This window comes from Amblyraja radiata, chromosome 40 (genome assembly GCF_010909765.2).
Source record: "Amblyraja radiata isolate CabotCenter1 chromosome 40, sAmbRad1.1.pri, whole genome shotgun sequence".
Classification (NCBI taxonomy): domain Eukaryota; kingdom Metazoa; phylum Chordata; class Chondrichthyes; order Rajiformes; family Rajidae; genus Amblyraja; species Amblyraja radiata.
In genome coordinates this window covers 12,892,542-12,910,100 of record NC_045995.1, presented here as the reverse complement: position 1 = coordinate 12,910,100, position 17,559 = coordinate 12,892,542, and the positions used below count along the sequence as shown (strand labels likewise).

At 48.2% G+C, this 17,559-nt stretch overlaps 1 long non-coding RNA gene across 1 annotated transcript in view; it reads right to left on the bottom strand.

Annotated features, from left to right (window-relative positions):
• The window catches only part of LOC116967603, an 89,309-nt gene that overhangs the window by 41,502 nt on the left and 30,248 nt on the right, over positions 1-17,559 (bottom strand). Inside the window, exon 2 of the long non-coding RNA XR_004410266.1 lies at positions 6,387-6,561. This is a non-coding gene — a long non-coding RNA (uncharacterized LOC116967603). The remainder of the gene's footprint in view (positions 1-6,386; positions 6,562-17,559) is intronic.

Below are 17,559 nucleotides of genomic sequence, written 5' to 3'. Positions count from 1 at the left end.
ATTTTCAGAATGGCAGGCAGTGACTAGTGGGGTACCACAATGCTCAGTGCTGGGACCCCAGCTATTTACAATATATATTAATGATCTGGACGAGGGAATTGAATGCAACATCTCCAAGTTTGCGGATGACACGAAGCTGGGGGGCAATGTCAGCTGTGAGGAGGATGCTAGGACGCTGCAAGGTGACTTGGATAGGCTGGGTGAGTGGGCAAATGCATGGCAGATGCAGTATAATGTGGATAAATGTGAGGTTATCCACTTTGGTGGCAAAAACAGGAAAGTAGACTTTTACCTGAATGGTGGCCGATTAGGAAAAGGGGAGATGCTATGAGACCTGGGTGTCATGGTACACCAGTCATTGAAAGTAGGCATGCAGGTGCAGCAGGCAGTGAAGAAAGCGAATGGTATGTTAGCATTCATAGCAAAAGGATTTGAGTATAGGAGCAGGGAGGTTCCACTGCAGTTGTACAGGGTCTTGGTGAGACCACTCCTGGAGTATTGCGTACAGTTTTGGTCCCCTAATCTGAGGAAGGACATTCTTGCCATAGAGGGAGTACAAAGAAGGTACACCAGACTGATTTCCGGGATGTCAGGACTTTCATATGAAGAAAGATTGGATAGACTCGGCTTGCAATCGCTGTAATTTAGAAGATTGAGGGGGGGATCTTATAGAAACTTACAAAATTCTTAAGGGGTTGGACAGGCTAGATGCAGGAAGATTGTTCCCGATGTCGGGGAAGTCCAGAACAAGGGGTCACAGTTTAAGGATAAAGGGGAAATCTTTTAGGACTGAGATGAGAAACACATTTTTTACACAGAGAGTGGTGAATCTCTGGAATTCTCTGCCACATAATGTAGTTGAGGCCAGTTCATTGGCTATATTTAAGAGGGAGTTAGATGTGGCCCTTGTGGCTAAAGGGATCAGGGGGTATGGAGAGAAGGCAGGTACAGGATACTAAGTTGGATGATCAGCCATGATCATATTTAATGGCGGTGCAGGCTCGAAGGACCGAATGGCCTACTCCTGCACCTATTTTCTATGTTTCTATGTACAGTTGGGATGTTATGTTACAGGATGCATAAGATATTGGTGAGGCTGCACTTGGAGCATTATGTCACCCTGCTACAGGAATGATGTTATTAAGCTGGAAAGAATGCAGGGTAGATTACGAGGATGTTGCCAGGGCTTGGGTGCCTGAACTATTGGACAGGCTGGGACATTATTCCTTGGAGCGCTGGAGGCTGTGAGGTGATCTTATAGGTGTATCAGATCATGAGGGGAATAGATAGGGTGAATGCACAGTCTTTTAACCAGAATATGGAAATCAAAACCAGACGACATTGGTTTAAGGTGAGAGAGGAAAGATTTAATAGGAACCTGAGGGTCAACTTTTAAACACAGAGTCGTCACCATACGGTGAAGGTGTGGGGTCAGGGGTCATCCCAGAGTGAGAGTGTGGGGATAGGGGTCTCCCGGCAGTAAAATGACAAACATCCAGTTACATTTACATGCGTATGTGTGGCTGTACATGATCCATACCCTCCATTCCATTTGCCTATCCAAATCCAGTTAAACGCCATTGTCGTAACTGCCTCCACCATAACACGTGGCGACGCATTCCAGGCACCCACCCCCTGTGTAAAAAAACCTGCCCCGCATATCCACTCTAAACGTTGTCCCTCTCACCTGAGAGGAAGAAAGATTCTAGAGGTTGAAAGAGGGGACCGTGGCTGACAAGGTCAGTCAAGGACAGTACTAAACTTAATTCGAGAAATCATATAACATCGTAATGATTAGTGGAAAGCCAGAGGATTGGGAAGCTTTCAAAGAACAACAGAAGGTAACTAAAAAGCCAATACGGGGAGAAAAGATGAAATACTAAGGCAAGCTTGCCAATAATATAAAAGAGGATATATAGCAAGAGTTTCTTCAGTTATATAAAAGGTAAGAAGGTGGTTCGAGTGGACATTGGGCTGCTGGAAAATGATGCTGGCCTGTATGGGGTATGGCTGCCTAGCCTGCAGCTGTCTGTTTTTTTTCATCTCTTTTTCTTATTTTTAGTTAGTTTAGTGTTTTGTTTTGAGGAGTTCTAGCTTTTTTATGTGTGGGGGGGGGAGGGTGGGGAGGGTGAAACTAATTTTCAGGGTCCCTACCTGGTCGGAGATGTAGCTTTTCTCCGGGCTGCAGCTTCGACCCGTCCCCGCGGCCTACCAGCGGGCCTGGAGCGGCGTCTCCTGAGGGGACCGCCTGGAGATTCGGCATCGGCGGCGGCGGCAGCACCGGCTCAGCAGCGGCGGCGGCACCGGCGGCAGCGGTACCGGCTCGGCATCGGCGGCGGCGGAGCTGCGGGTCGGAGGACGGCAGTGCAGCGCTGAAGCGCCATTGCGAGGCTGGTGGTGACTTCGCTGAAACTCCGGTAACTGGAGTTGGGTCCGTTGCGGAGCTGCGGGTCTGTGGAGCGGCTGCGGGTGGCGGCGCTGAACTTTCCATCGGGAGCCTGGGATCTCACGATGAGATCAGCAGTTGAGCTCCATTCGGCGCGGCCCTGTCGGCTCCGGAAGCCACGGTCTCAAGTAAGGAGGCCCGACTATCGGTGGACATGGAGATGGGACTGGACTTTGTGCCTTTCCCCACAATGGGAACCATTGTAGTGGGATGTTTTGATGTTGAAACTATCTATTACTGTCATGTTGTATTCTTTTTTTTATGTGCTGCATGGCAAAAATAATTTCACTACACCTAAAGGTATATGTGACCAAATAAATTTGAACTTGAACTTGGAAAATGATGCAGGAGAAGTGATAATGGGGAATAACAGAGGAGTTGAAAATGCACTCTTGTCTGAAATTTCCACCCTTGGATAAATATTCTGAAGGTGAACTTTCCCATGGAATGGGTCCAACCCGCAGATAATTGCACAAACTAAAACGATTTTGCAACAAAGTGCCAACAAATGATTCCAAGAAACTCACGAGCTGGTTGCTGTCAGATGCTGCTGTGACAATGATCTCCCAGAAGAGAAACAAATCAGGCATGAGGGAATTAGTCAATGCAAGTGACTGACAAGTTAATCTTACAAAATTCTTAAGGGGTTGGACAGGCTAGATGCAGGAAGATTGTTCCCGATGTCGGGGAAGTCCAGAACAAGGGGTCACAGTTTAAGGATAAAGGGGAAATCTTTTAGGACTGAGATGAGAAACACATTTTTTACACAGAGAGTGGTGAATCTCTGGAATTCTCTGCCACATAATGTAGTTGAGGCCAGTTCATTGGCTATATTTAAGAGGGAGTTAGATGTGGCCCTTGTGGCTAAAGGGATCAGGGGGTATGGAGAGAAGGCAGGTACAGGATACTAAGTTGGATGATCAGCCATGATCATATTTAATGGCGGTGCAGGCTCGAAGGACCGAATGGCCTACTCCTGCACCTATTTTCTATGTTTCTATGTACAGTTGGGATGTTATGTTACAGGATGCATAAGATATTGGTGAGGCTGCACTTGGAGCATTATGTCACCCTGCTACAGGAATGATGTTATTAAGCTGGAAAGAATGCAGGGTAGATTTACGAGGATGTTGCCAGGGCTTGGGTGCCTGAACTATTGGACAGGCTGGGACATTATTCCTTGGAGCGCTGGAGGCTGTGAGGTGATCTTATAGGTGTATCAGATCATGAGGGGAATAGATAGGGTGAATGCACAGTCTTTTAACCAGAATATGGAAATCAAAACCAGACGACATTGGTTTAAGGTGAGAGAGGAAAGATTTAATAGGAACCTGAGGGTCAACTTTTAAACACAGAGTCGTCACCATACGGTGAAGGTGTGGGGTCAGGGGTCATCCCAGAGTGAGAGTGTGGGGATAGGGGTCTCCCGGCAGTAAAATGACAAACATCCAGTTACATTTACATGCGTATGTGTGGCTGTACATGATCCATACCCTCCATTCCATTTGCCTATCCAAAATCCAGTTAAACGCCATTGTCGTAACTGCCTCCACCATAACACGTGGCGACGCATTCCAGGCACCCACCCCCTGTGTAAAAAAACCTGCCCCGCATATCCACTCTAAACGTTGTCCCTCTCACCTGAGAGGAAGAAAGATTCTAGAGGTTGAAAGAGGGGACCGTGGCTGACAAGGTCAGTCAAGGACAGTACTAAACTTAATTCGAGAAATCATATAACATCGTAATGATTAGTGGAAAGCCAGAGGATTGGGACGCTTTCAAAGAACAACAGAAGGTAACTAAAAAGCCAATACGGGGAGAAAAGATGAAATACTAAGGCAAGCTTGCCAATAATATAAAAGAGGATATATAGCAAGAGTTTCTTCAGTTATATAAAAGGTAAGAAGGTGGTTCGAGTGGACATTGGGCTGCTGGAAAATGATGCTGGCCTGTATGGGGTATGGCTGCCTAGCCTGCAGCTGTCTGTTTTTTTTCATCTCTTTTTCTTATTTTTAGTTAGTTTAGTGTTTTGTTTTGAGGAGTTCTAGCTTTTTTATGTGTGGGGGGGGGAGGGTGGGGAGGGTGAAACTAATTTTCAGGGTCCCTACCTGGTCGGAGATGTAGCTTTTCTCCGGGCTGCAGCTTCGACCCGTCCCTGCGGCCTACCAGCGGGCCTGGAGCGGCGTCTCCTGAGGGGACCGCCTGGAGATTCGGCATCGGCGGCGGCGGCAGCACCGGCTCAGCAGCGGCGGCGGCACCGGCGGCAGCGGTACTGGCTCGGCATCGGCGGTGGCGGAGCTGCGGGTCGGAGGACGGCAGTGCAGCGCTGAAGCGCCATTGCGAGGCTGGTGGTGACTTCGCTGAAACTCCGGTAACTGGAGCTGGGTCCGTTGCGGAGCTGCGGGTCTGTGGAGCGGCTGCGGGCGGCGGCGCTGAACTTTCCATCGGGAGCCTGGGATCTCACGATGAGATCAGCAGTTGAGCTCCATTCGGCGCGGCCCTGTCGGCTCCGGAAGCCACGGTCTCAAGTAAGGAGGCCCGACTATGGGTGGACATGGAGATGGGACTGGACTTTGTGCCTTTCCCCACAATGGGAACCATTGTAGTGGGATGTTTTGATGTTGAAACTATCTATTACTGTCATGTTGTATTCTTTTTTTTATGTGCTGCATGGCAAAAATAATTTCACTACACCTAAAGGTATATGTGACCAAATAAATTTGAACTTGAACTTGGAAAATGATGCAGGAGAAGTGATAATGGGGAATAAAGAAATGGCAGAGGAGTTGAAAATGCACTCTTGTCTGGGAAATTTCCACCCTTGGATAAATATTCTGAAGGTGAACTTTCCCATGGAATGGGTCCAACCCGCAGATAATTGCACAAACTAAAACGATTTTGCAACAAAGTGCCAACAAATGATTCCAAGAAACTCACGAGCTGGTTGCTGTCAGATGCTGCTGTGGCAATGATCTCCCAGAAGAGAAACAAATCAGGCATGAGGGAATTAGTCAATGCAAGTGACTGACAAGTTAATCTTCTACGTTGGGCAATGCCAACGTTGATGGTGTAAGGCAGGAACCTGCAACGGTTGATTGGAGCAGGTTGTTTATGAGCAAAGAGTAATGCAGAATGTTGGACCATTTTAAAAGCTGGATAGAGAGTTCAAGGCATGCATCTTTCTGTTAGATTGAGGGGCAAGGCAGGTGGGAGTATGAGATTGTGCATGACAAGAGAAATTGAGGCTCTGGAAATGAAAAAGGATGCGTGAGGCTCTTAGATAGACGGGATGCAAAAAGGTTGCTTCCAGTAGAGTCTAGAACCAGAGCGCACAGATGCAGAATAAAAAGAGTCTAGAACCAGAGCGTGCTTTTAGAATGGAGATAAGGAAGAATTTATTTTGCCAGAGGTTGGTGAATCTGGAATTCATTGCCACAGACGGCTGTGGAGGACAACATTGGGTATTTTTAAAGTGGAGATTAGTAGGTTCTTGATTAGGAAGGATGTCCAAGGTTTTGAGGCAAAGATAGGAGAATGGGATTGAGAGGGAAAGGTAGATCAGCCATGATTGGAATGCGGAGTAGACTCGACAGGTGAATGGCCTAAATCTGCTTCCATGTTTTATGGTATAGACAGGTGGGATCAAGTGGAGGAGTTTAGGGAATTGAGGAGCATACTGAAGAAGGAATACGCAGGGCAGAAAGGGTACAGGAAACTGAGTTGGATGATCGGCCATAATCATATTGAATGGCGGTGCAGGCTCGAAGGGCCGAATGGCCTACTCCTGCACCTATTTTCTATGTTTCTATGTTTCTATGTACCTGCGTGCCTCCGCGAGGTTGGGGAATCCCCTCTACCCGGGGATTCCCATACCGGCGCTACCAGCGGGAGTTCTTAGTAGCGCTAATGCATTTAAATTCATTAGCAGTTCGCTACTTACGGCGTTGATTCCAGTGGATTTCCTGATGCAGGTGAGTTCATAAATGCTGTATCTTGCTGTTGGTCTTTGTGCCGTTCGCAAAATGTCGCTGCAGGTAGGCACCATCTTTGTTTATGCTTGTGTATTCTTTGTCTCTGCGTGTGCACACACGTGTGTTTCTTCCTCTGTGTGAAAGCTGTGTGCAAACAATGAACATAGAACAGTAATGAAGGAACAGGCCCTTCGGCCCACAACGTCCGTGCCAAACATATTGCCAAAGTAAACTAATCTCCTCTGTCTACCTGAATGTAATCCATTTCCCTCCATTCCCTGCATATCAATGTGTCTATCCAAAGCCTCTTGGTGCATCTTCCTATGGGGTGGGATCCAATCGATCTAAAATGTAACAAACAGATGATATCTCACAAACAAATATGACACGGGAGGTTGGAAACAGGTATTACCAGGTGCAACGATATTGCCTGAACATGCCAGGTTCAGCATTGTTGGACGTCTAATACCTGTCTCCCCTATTGCACAAGTTAAGGAGTGTTTGCACTTTATACTCCAGGCAGCACTCTGTCAAACATCCTCTGCACCCTCTCCAAATTTACATCCATCCTGTAATGGGGTGACTAGAATTGCACACTGTACTCCAAATGCGGCCTGACCAAAGTCCTATAAAGCTGCATCCCGACTCTTATACTCAATGCCCTGATCTATTAAAACCAGCATACAATATGCCTTCTTTCCCACTATCCACACATTGCTGCTTTCAATGAGTTAAGGCCATGCACCCTTGGAGGGGCTCCAGGAGTTACAAGACCAGCTGTGGGTGACACTCCGGGGTACAAAGGCCGAGTGTTGGCTGCATGAGGCAAGGAGACACAACGTTCACAGGTTGATGTGTTCAGATCCAGATGTCAATGGAGTGGGCGCTGGAGGCCCTGTGGCAGCCTGGGGCTCCATTAGATCATGCACATCTCATGAGGGGAATAGATGGTGTGAATGCACATTCTTTTACCCAGGATAAGGGAATCAAGAACCAGATGTCATTGGTTTAAGGTGAAAGAGGAAAGATTTAATAGGAACCTGAGGAACAACTTTGAAACACAGAGATGGGACGTGAAAATGTTTTTCCAGTAATGGTGGAGTCCAGAACCAGAGAGCACAGATGCAGAATAAAAAGACGATCTTTTAGAATGGAGATTAGGAAGAATTTATTTAGCCAGACGTTGGTGAATCTGGAATTCATTGCCACAGACGGCTGTGGAGGACAACATTGGGTATTTTTAAAGTGGAGATTAATAGGTTCTTGATTAGAAAGGATGTCAAAGGTTAAGGGGCAAAGGTAGGAGAATGGGATTGAAAGGGAAGGATAGATCAGCCATGATTGGAATGCGGAGTAGACTCGACAGGTGAATGGCCTAAATCTGCTTCCATGCCTTATGGTATAGACAGCTGGGATCAACTTGAGGAGTTTAGGGAATTGAGGAGCATACTGAAGAAGGAATAAGGAGGGCAGAAAGGGTGAAAGTGATAGCTCCGACAGATGAGATTTCAGAGATATTAACAGTGCATTAGACTAAGTGGGATCCATTGGGTCCCAGTCACACGAGAGGCCTGGTCCCCCAATGCAACCCATTCACCAACGCAATATTCCACCGCTCACCAAAAGCCCATAAGTGCGCAGGGGCAGATGTGTGGAGGGGGGTGTGGGTGATGGGGGGGGGGGATGTGGGGGATGAGGGTGTGGGGGGGAGGGGGTGTGTGGGGTGGAGGGGGTGTATGGGGGAGGGTGGATGTGGAGGGGAGGGGAGTGTGGGGGGAAGGGGAGCATGGGGGAGGGGGATATGAGGGAGGGGGGTGTGTGGGGAGGGGGTGTGTGGGAAGGGTATGTGTGGGGAGGGGGTGGGTGTGGGGGAGGGTGCTGTGTGGGGGAGGGAGGGGTGTGGGGATGGGGATATGGGTGGGGAGGGGGCACAGCAGCCTCCTCCCGCTAACACAGCTCCCCTGCCCACACACCGCTCCCTCAACTTTATTCTCCCCGCCGGTGATTGACAGTGGGTGACGGAAGGGGCGTCGCCGTCCTGGCGAAGAACAGCAATAACTTTTAAAATATTTCATCGATCTTAAAAAAACTGGATGCAATTGCAGCACAGGAGAATGGCCAGTACGATGGCGAAAAATTGTAGCACTATGGGGATCGTTTTTGCGCAGATTTAAAACAACGCAAACCGGAATAGGACAAGATGAGAATTTTAGTAATAATGCAGAGAAGAGCAGAAGAAGTGATGTAGAGTTATAGAGAAGATAGATTTATAGAGATAGAGAAGAAAAGAGAAGAGAAGAGAAGAGATTAAGGGGAAATTGGCTAACTAGCACTATGGGGATCGTTTTTGCAGATGGAGGGGAGGAGGGGGAGAAAAAGAGGGGAGAGAGAGAGAGAGAGGGGGGAGGAGAGTGGGGGAGTGGAGAGGGGGGAGGAGAGGGGGTTGGAGTGGAGGGGGGGAGAAGTGAGGAGGGGGGGAGAGGAGAGGGGGGGAGGAGGAGAGGGGGAGAGGAGGAGGGAGGAGAGAGGAGGATGAGGAGGTGAGGGGGAGAGGAGGATGAGGAGGAGAGAGGGGGAGAGGAGGAGAGTGGGGGAGAGGAGGAGAGAGGGGGGAGAGGAGGAGAGGGAGGGAGAGGAGGAGAGGGGGGGAGATGAGGGGAGGAGAGGGAGGAGGACTGGGAGGGGGGAGGGGTGAGGGAGGGGGGGCGAGGAGAGGGAGGGGGGAGAGGAGAGGGAGGGGGAGAGGAGAGGGAGGGGGGGAGAAGAGAGGGAGGGGGGGAGAGGAGAGGGAGGGGGAGGAGAGGAGAGGGAGGGGGGTGGGAGAGGGAGGGAGGGGGGAGAGGAGAGGGAGGGGCGAGAGAATGAGGGGGAGGGGGGAGGGGGGGAGAGGGGAGGGAGAGGAGTGGGAGGGGGGGGAGAGGAGGAGAGAGGGAGGGGGGAAGAGGGGAAGAGGGGAGGACGAGGGGGAGAGGAGAGGAGAGGGAGGGGGAAGAGGAGAGGAGAGGGAGGGGGGGGGGAGAGAGTGCCCTTTTACCTCAACCCAACCCCAAACAACCATTTGCAGGCAGTGCTTTTTTCCCTCTAACCATATTTTCATTTTCAAACCAAATTAAGGGTACTCACAGTGCTGTGGACATTTGTCAGTGTCATTCAAAGCTCTGATTGAGGCACACCACTTGCAGAGACTGATTGAGGCACACCACTTCCTGGTTTTATGGTCCCTCCCCCCCCCCCTCCAGCAGGTGCAGTAGAGAGAATGGGGAATTTTGTAAAAACATTAATATCTCTGTCAATTTTCATCGACGGGAAAAATCCTCGGCACACATGCGGCGGAGGGGGGCTCTGAGCGAGGTGGCCAAAAATGACGGCCGTAGGTGGCGGCGTACTCTCGGAAATCACAGCACAGAAAGCCAAAACCGGTCAAGAACAGACTTTTAGTAATATATAGATATAGAGAAGAGATTAAGGGGAAATTGGCTAACTGGGGGGAGAATAGGGCAGAGCAGCCATTCACATGTGGAGCTACAGGAGATGGCCAAAGTAGTATTGAGTAGGAAAGGAGCCAGGTGGAGGATAAATGTGTGGCTGAGGGACTGGTGCAGTGGGCAGGGATTCAAGTTTCAGGATCATTGGAACCTCTTTTGTGGAAGGTGTCACCTGTACAAAAAGGACGGGTTGCACTTGAAACTGAGGGGGACCAATATCCTGGCGGGGAGATTTGCAAAGGCTACAGGGGAGACTTTAAACTAGAATGTTTGGGGGAGGGACTCAAATAGAGAAAGCTAGTAGACAGTGTGTGAGGCAGGAGGCAGAGAAGGGAAGTACTCAGACCCAACATGTTGGAGGGAAAGAAGAAAAAGATAATAAACAGAGGATAAGAGGAGGTGGGTTTCTTAAATGTGTGAGCAGAGAGACAGAAGGGTGTAAAATGAGGGTAGAACCAGACCATTTTCAACCTGAGCCTCCAGTCAGGGAGGGTACCAGGTCTGAGGAAAACATCATGTCTCGTGCCGGTTCCCAAAGCAGGGCGGCCGACCGAGATCAACGACTACAGACCGGTGGCCCTTACATCCCATATCATGAAAACAATGGAGCTGCTACTCATTCGTCTCCTGAGACCACAAGTCCAGCACGCACTCGACCCACTACAGTTTGCATACCAGGAGAACATTAGGGTGGATGACGCAGTCCTCTACATGCTGCACCGGATCTACTCCTTTTTGGACAAACCCGGTGGCTATGTGAGGATTAGGTTCTTCGACTTCTCAAGTGCGTTCAACACCATCCAACCCCTGATTCTGAATGACAAGCTTAAGAAGATGGGGGTGGATTCCACATTTATCTCCTGGATATACGACTACCTGACGGGTCGACCACAGTTTGTCAAGCTGGGGGACAGTGTCTCTGGCACAGTGGTGTGCAATGTTGGAGCCCCACAGGGAACGGTTCTGGCCCCGTTCCTCTTCACCCTGTATACAGCAGACTTTAACTATAAGTCTGACACGTGCCACGTACAGAAATATTCAGATGGTACAGCGATTGTGGCATGTGTAAGGAACGGGCAGCAGGAGGAATACAGGAACTTGACCAGTGCCTTTTGTGCCTGGAGTGAAGAGAACTGTCTCATCCTGAACACAACTAAGACTAAAGAGATGGTGGTTAACTTTGGCAGGTCCAAGCTCCCCCTTCAGCCGGTCAACACTGCAGGGGCTGACATTGAGGTGGTGCAGACATATAAATACCTTGGAGTGCACCTTGACAACAAACTGGACTGGTCTGTCAACTCTGACTCCCTCTACAAAAAGGCCAGAGCAGACTCTTTTTCCTCAGAAGGCTCAAATCCTTCAATGTGTGTAATGATATGCTGCACATGTTTTACAACACTGTGGTTGCAAGTGTTATTTTCTACGCTGTTGTCTGCTGGGGCAACAGCATTAGTGCAAAAAACAACAAGAAGCTGGTCAAACTGGTTAAACGAGCTAGCTCAGTGCTGGAGGGGAGAGTAGACTCTGGGATGGATGTGCTTGAGAGGCGTATGAGGCACAAGGTGCAGGTCATCCTGAAAAACCCCGGGCATCCTCTCCAAGTAATTCTGGAGAGTCAAAAGAGCACTCGTAACAACAACCGGCTCCTCTCCCTGCCCTGTAGAACGGAGCGGTTCAGGAGATCATTCACCCCTGCAGCCATTAGATTTTATAATTCGGACCGCTAGGCTGTAGGGGGATGCATTCTGCAATTTTTAATTTTTAACTGTTAATTATTGGTCTTTTTAAGTATTTATTGCTCTCAGGTAGTGTCCACATTGTATTCTATGTATTTTCTGTCTGCGTTCATTTTGAATCTGTGGGTTTGTTGGTTGGGGGCTTCTGGACATCTGAATTTCCCTGAGGGGATCAATAAAGTATTTATTATTATTATTATTTATTATTATTTAGAAGCAATAGGTAGCAAGGTGAAAAGTAAAAGTGGTAGGCAGACAAATCCAGGGCAAAAATCAAAAAGTGCCATTTTTCAACAGGGGTAAGAGTGTTGTAAAAACAGGCCTGACGGCTTTGTGTCTCAATGCAAGGAGCATTCGTAATAAGGTGGATGAGTTGAATGTGCAGATAGCTATTAATGACTAAGATATAGTTGGGATCACAGAGACATGACTCCAGGCTGACCAAGGCTGGGAGCTGAACATCCAGGGATATTCAATATTCAGGAGGGATGGACAGAACGGAAAAGGAGGTGGGGTAGCGTTGCTGGTTTGAGAGGAGATTAACACAATAGAAAGGAAGGACATTAGCTTGGAGGATGTGGAATCAATATGGATAGAGCTGCGAAACACTAAGGGGCAGAAAACGCTAGTGGGAGTTGTGTACAGGCCACCTAACAGTAGTAGTGGAGTTGGGGATGGCATCAAACAGGAAATTAGAAATGCGTGCAACAAAGGTAAAACAGTTATAATGGGTGATTTCAATCTACATATAGATTGGGTGAATCAAATTGGCAGGGGTGCTGAGGAAGAGGATTTCTTGGAATGTATGCGGGATAGTTTTCTAAACCAACATGTAGAGGAACCAACGAGAGAGCAGGCTATTCTAGACTGGGTATTGAGTAATGAGGAAGGGTTAGTTAGTCTAACCCTTCCTCATTAGCAGTCTTGTTGTGTGTGGCCCCTTGGGCAAGAATGACCATAATATGGTTGAGTTCTTCATTAGGATGGCGAGTGACATAATTAATTCAGAAACAAGGGTTCTGAACTTAAAGAAAGGTAACTGAGGGTATGAGACGTGAATTGGCCAAGATAGACTGGCAATTGATTCTTAAACCGTTGACGGTGGATATGCAATGGAAGGCATTTAAAGGCTGCATGGATGAACTACAACAATTGTTCATCCCAGTTTGGCAAAAGAATAAATCAGGGAAGGTAGTGCATCCGTGGATAACAAGGTAAATCAGGGATAGTATCAAAACAAAAGATGAATCATACAAATTAGACAGAAAAAGCAGCCTACCAGAGGACTGGGAGAAATTCAGAGTCCAGCAGAGGAGGACAAAGGGCTTAATTAGGAAAGGGAAAATAGATTATGAAAGAAAACTGGCAGGGAACATAAAAACAGACTGCAACATTTTTATAGATATGTGAAGAGAAAAAGTGGCGGCGCTGTGATACAGCTGCGGCTCGCCTGCAGTCTGTCTGTTTTTACTTTTTGTGTTGGGTTTTTTGGTCTAGTTTAGTAATTTTTTTGGTTATTAGGTGGTGTTATGTGTGTGGGGGGAGGGTGAAACAGAGCTTTCTGTCTCTCCCGTCGGGGGAATGCGACTTTTTTGTCGTATCCCCCTTCTCTTCCCCGTCTGCGCTGAGGCCTAATGGCGGAGCTGGCGGCCTCCAACCTGCGACCGACCTCGAGGGTCCGGAGGTAGAGCCAGCCAGGACTCACCAACGCGAGGCTGGCCGTCTTCGAGCTGTGGCGACGTCCGGGTAGCGGCACGACTCGGCGCTCCGGTGAGGGCGGATGGCGCGGGGCTGAGACACTCCTGTGTGAGCGGCACGGCTACCGGCTGGAAGGCGCTCCCGTGTGAGCAGCCCGGTGCGGGGCTGAGACGCTGCCGTGTGGTTGGCCTGGCTATCGGCTGGAAGGCGCTCCGGTGAGGGCGGACCGGCTCCCGGCTGGAAGGTGCTCCCGTGGGGGCAGCCCGGTGCGGGGCTGAGACGCTGCCTTGTGGGCGGCCCGGTGCGGGGCGGAGACGGTGCTCTGGCGGCTGAGGCGGCGGCGACCTGGATCCGGGGCTCGGCCGCGGGCCAGTGGAGGACAATGTCGGGAGCTCGCAGGTCACAGGCTGGTGCCTGTTTTCCGGAGCACCCGTTGCAACAACTGCGGGCAGCTTCGACCACCCCCGGGCCGCGGAGCTTGAACCGCGGGACTGATACCATCGCCCGGTGGGGTATCGCCTCGGCGCAGAGGGAGAAGAGGAGGAAAGAGACAGTAACTCTAAGACTTTTGCCTCCATCACAGTGAGGAGGTGTTTGGTGAACTCACTGTGGTGGATGTTAATTTGTGTTTATTGTGTTTTGTTATTATTACATGTATGGCTGCAGGCAACAGCATTTCGTTCAGACCGAAAGGTCTGAATGACAAATAAAGGATTCAATTCAATTCAATTCAATAAAACATATGTAGGTCCCTTGAAGTCAGAAACAGGTGAATTGCTCATGGGGAACAAGGACATGGCAGACCAATTGAATAACTACTTTGGTTCTGTCTTCACTAAGGAAGACTTAATTAATCTGCCGGAAATAGCAGGGGACCGGGGGTCAAATGAGGGAGGAACTGAGTGAAATCCAGGTTAGCCGGGAAGTGGTGTTAGGTAAATTGAATGGATTAACGGCCGATAAATCCCCAGGACCAGATAGGCTGCATCTCAGAGTACTTAAGGAAGTAGCCCCAGAAATAGTGGATGCTTTAGTGATAATTTTTCTAAACTCTTTAGATTTTGCAGTAGTTCCTGAGAATTGGAGGGTAGCTAATGTAACCCCACTTTTTAAAAAGGGAGGTAGAGAGAAAATGGGGAATTACAGACCAGTTAGTCTAACGTCGGTAGTGGGGAAACTGCTAGAATCAGTTATTAAAGATGGGATAGCAGCACATTTGTAAAGTGGTGAAATCATTGGACAAAGTCAGCATGGATTTATGAAAAGTAAATCATGTCTGACGAATCTTATAGAATTTTTTGAGGATGTAACTAGTAGAGCGGATAAGGGAGAACCTGTGCATGTGTTATATCTGGACTTTCAGAAGGCTTTCAACAAGATCCCACATAAGAGATTAGTATACAAACTTAAAGCACATGGTATTGGGGGTTCAGTATTGATGTGGATAGAAAACTGGCTGGCAGACAAGAAGCAAAGAGTAGGGGTAAACGGGTCCTTTTCAGAATAATAATAATAATAATAAATTTTATTTATGGGCGCCTTTCAAGAGTCTCAAGGACACCTTACAAAAATTTAGCAGGTAGAGGAAAAACATGTAAGGGGAATTAAATAAATAGTAGAGACATGACTAGTACACAAAGTAAAGACATAATTCAATTCAAACACAATATGAGGCAATTAATGCACAGATGAAAAGGGAGGGGGACGTGGGGCTAAGGATAGGCAGAGGTGAAGAGATGGGTCTTGAGGCAGGACTGGAAGATCGTGAGGGACACGGAATTGTGGATCAGTTGGGGGAGGGAGTTCCAGAGCCTGGGAGCTGCCCTGGAGAAGGATCTGTCCCCAAAACTGCGGAGGTTGGACTTGTGGATGGAGAGGAGACCGGCTGATGTGGATCTGAGGGACCGTGAGGGTTGGTAGGGGGAGAGGAGGTCAGTGAGATATGGGGGGGGGGGCAGATGGTGGAGGGCTTTGTAGGTGAGGATGGCAGGCAGTGACTAGTGGGGTACCGCAAGGCTCAGTGCTGGGACCCCAGCTATTTACAATATATTTTAATGATTTGGACGAGGGAATTGAATGCAACATCTCCAAGTTTGCGGATGACTCGAAGGTGGGGGGCAGTGTTATCTGTGAGGAGGATGCTTGGAGGCTTGGAGGCTGCAAGGTGACTTGCATAGGCTGGGTGAGTGGGCAAATGCATGGCAGATGCAGTATAATGTGGATAAATGTGAGATTATCCACTTTGGTGGCAAAAACAGGAAAGTAGACTATTATCTAAATGGTGGCCGAATAGGAAAAGGGAGATGCAACGAGGCCTGGGTGTCATGGCACACCAGTCATTGAAAGTAGGCATGCAGGTGCAGCAGGCAGTGAAGAAAGCAAATGGTATGTTAGCATTCATAGCAAAAGGATTTGAGTATAGGAGCAGGGAGGTTCTACTGCAGTTGTACAGGGTCGTGGTGAGACCACACCTGGAGTATTGAGTACAGTTTTGGTCTCCAAATCTGAGGAAAGACATTCTTGCCATAGAGGCAGTACAGAGAATGATCACCAGACTGATTCCTAGGATGTCAGGACTTTCATATGAAGAATGACTGGATAGACTTGGCTTGAACTCGCTTGAATTTAGAAGATTGAGGGGGGATCTTGTAGAAACTTATAAAATTCTTAAAGGTTTGGACAGGCTAGATGCAGGAAGATTGTTCCCGATGTTGGGGAAGTCCAGGACAAGGGGTCACAGTTTAAGGATAAAGGGGAAATCCTTTAGGACCGAGATGAGAAAAACTTTTTTCACACAGAGAGTGGTGAATCTCTGGAAATCTCTGCCACATAATGTAGTTGAGGCCAGTTCATTGGCTATATTTAAGAGGGAGTTAGATGTGGCCCTTGTGGCTAAAGGGATCAGGAGGCATTGAGAGAAGGCAGGTACAGGATACTGAGTTGGATGATCAGCCATGATCATATTGAATGGCGGTGCAGGCTCGAAGGGCCGAATGGCCTACTCCTGCACCTATTTTCTATGTTTCTATGTTTCTATGTACAGTTGGGATGTTATGTTACATGATGCATAAGATATTGGTAAGGCTGCACTTGGAGCATTGTGTCACCCTGCTACAGGAATGATGTTATTAAGCTGGAAAGAATGCAGGATAGATTTACGAGGATGTTGCCACGGCTTGGGTGCCTGAACTATTGGACAGGCTGGGCCCTTATTCAGATTCAGATTCAGATTCAGATTCAGATTCAGATTCAACTTTAATTGTCATTGTAAATGTACAGTACAGGGACAACGAAATGCAGTTAGCATCTCCCTGGAAGAGCGACATAGAATATGATTTCAATCAATAAATGTATTCCTTGGAGCGCTGGAGGCTGTGAGGTGATCTTATAGGTGTATCAGATCATGAGGGGAATAGATAGGGTGAATGCACAGTCTTTTAACCAGGATATGGAAATCAAAAACCAGACGACATTGGTTTAAGGCGAGAGAGGAAAGATTTAATAGGAACCTGAGGGTCAACTTTTAAACACAGAGTCGTCACCATACGGTGAAGGTGTGGGGTCAGGGGTCATCCCACAGAGAGAGTGTGGGAATAGGGGTCTCCCGGCAGTAAAATGACAAACATCCAGTTCCATTTACATGCGTATGTGTGGCTGGACATGATCCATACCCTCCATTCCAAATTTCCACCCTTGGATAAATATTCTGAAGGTGAACTTTCCCATGAAATGGGTCCAACCGGCAGATAATTGCACAAACTAAAACGATTTTGCAACAAAGTGCCAACAAATGATTCCAAGAAACTCACGAGCAGGTTGCTGTCAGATGCTGCTGTGACAATGATCTCCCAGAAGAGAAACAAATCAGGCATGAGGGAATTAATCAATGCAAGTGACTGACAAGTTAATCTTCTACGTTGGGCCAATGCCAACGTTGATGGTGTAAGGCAGGAAAGATTTAATAGGAACCTGAGGGGTTAACTTTTAAACACGGTGAAAGTGTGGGGTCAGCGGTCATCCCACAGTGAGAGTGTGGGGATAGGGGTCTCCGGCAGTAAAATGACAAACATCCAGTTACAGTTACATGTGTATGTGTGGCTGTACATGATCCATACCTGCCATTCCATGTATATCCATGAGTCTATCCAAAGCCACTGAGAGTGTTGTAGAGCAGAGAGATCTAGGAGGACGTGTACATGTTTCCTTGAAGGTGGCATCACAGG